This window comes from Phyllostomus discolor, chromosome 14, assembly GCF_004126475.2.
Source record: "Phyllostomus discolor isolate MPI-MPIP mPhyDis1 chromosome 14, mPhyDis1.pri.v3, whole genome shotgun sequence".
NCBI classification, from domain to species: Eukaryota; Metazoa; Chordata; class Mammalia; order Chiroptera; family Phyllostomidae; genus Phyllostomus; species Phyllostomus discolor.
In genome coordinates, this window is record NC_040916.2 from 41814274 (window position 1) to 41816030 (window position 1757).

At 56.2% G+C, this 1757-nt stretch overlaps 1 long non-coding RNA gene across 1 annotated transcript; it reads right to left on the reverse strand.

The window, feature by feature from the left end:
- Positions 1-697: 697 nt before the first annotated feature.
- On the reverse strand, positions 698-1557 carry LOC118498180. The gene is made up of 2 exons (XR_004900698.1): positions 1373-1557; positions 698-914 (listed from the first exon to the last, which is right to left on the reverse strand). It is a non-coding gene; the product is annotated as an uncharacterized LOC118498180 (long non-coding RNA).
- Positions 1558-1757: the final 200 nt, after the last annotated feature.

Genomic DNA, 1757 nt, shown 5'->3' on the forward strand with positions numbered 1-1757 from the left:
GATCGCCCCGCATCCTCGCGCCGTTCCTGTCCTGTGCCCCCCGGCCGGCCCTGCGGCCCAGATCCGTCCTCTCACGTGACTCCACGGGTCACCCCAGCTGCTCGGAGCAGTGTTCTCTGTCGCCGCGACTGGAAGTTCATGGGAGGAGAGAGTTCGGCCATAGCAGACACATGTCCAGATAATATCCAGAACACCCCATTCAATTTGAATTTCAAATGCACAATAATTTTTTTTCATGCTATGTCCCCCAATTAAAAGAAACGAGTCTAGCAACTCTAACAGCAATACCAACAACTTCAAACTGAACACTAGAGATTTCATTCCCGGCTTCTGCCCCACTGGGACTTCTCACAGTCCGGTCCCTGTCACCTCTGTGGTCCCCAGCTCCCACTCTCTTGCTGGCCCCTGCGCTCCCCCCTGCCCCCGCCCCCACCGGTTGCTCTCCTGAAGGCTGACTGGCGCATCCCAGACTGTCCTGGCTCTGACACAACAAAAGGGCCTTTCATTCACCCAGACCTGCTCTGCCGTGGGGTAGTTGTCCCCACTGCCATTAATATCCTATCATAACCCTTTTCAAGTGGGCCGCCCTGGGGACAGCAAAGCCTTGTCCTCTGCTCAGGGTGATCCCAGAGCCCCCTCGCTGGCCACGCTGCTCCTGATGGCAGACATGTGTGAGGCTGAAAATAGTTCATATTCCTAAATTCAGCCCACATTTATTGCATGCCTGTGACCTAATATGCCCTGGGTGTAAAATAAGAAGGTGAGGTGTGGGTCGCTGTGTGCAGGCAACCACAGGGGATGGCAGGTGGTACAGGGTGGAAGGATAGAGAGTGAGATGGTGAAATCCCACAGCAGGGATCAATCTCAGAGGGTTTCATGGAGGAGGTGTTGTTTAGCTGGTCCAGAATAAGTTTCTATAGCGAGAAAATGGATAAAAGGGGAGTCCATGGGTCAAGAGGAGGGGGTGATATTCTAGGCAGAGAACATGTAGGTTCAGGGCATGACGGAATAGGTGGTTTGGGGGAAGATATGCAGGGGAGGTCGGTGAGATGGGTGGTCCAGGGGGCGTGGGTGGGTGCACCCCTGTTTGTTGTGCACCCCGCTTACAGCAGGGAGTGCTCTCCTCTGTTTGCTCACATGGGAGAAGAGAATGTACATGTACTCCCTTCCCATTGTGGTGGGATAAATTAGCACGAGTTTAGCACCTGACAACAACACAGGTTACCTCACGGTTCCTGGGGGTCAGGAGTCAGGGCACAGTGCCGTCAGGGCCCGTGCTTCGGGGTCCCTTCCCAGGCGGCAGTCAAGCCCTTGGCCGGGGCTGGGGTCTCAGCTGAGGCCCGATCGGAGAGGAGTGCACTTCCGAGCTCACTTTCTGGTTGCTGGCAGAATTCAGCTCCTCGTGGGCTGTTGGACAGAGGGCCGCGGCTCCTCGCTGCCCGTCAGCTGAGACCACCCTCAGTTCCTGGGACGTGGAGCCCCCCACAGCTGCCACTCGCTTCACAGAAGCGCGCCAGCCAAGGAGACACAGGAAGGAACCCTCAGCAAGATCAAAGTGAGTTTGTGCAATCTAACCGTAGCGATGGCTTCCCATCACCTTGGCAGTGTTCCGTTGGTTAGAAGGAAGTCCTGTGTCCTGCCCACGCTCAGGCGAGAGGATTAAACAAGGACGGGAATGCCACGAGGCAGGGTCATGGGAAAGCCTGTGTGTATTGGTTGGCGAGGTGGGGTGGGGCGGTATGGAGGCAGTGATGGTT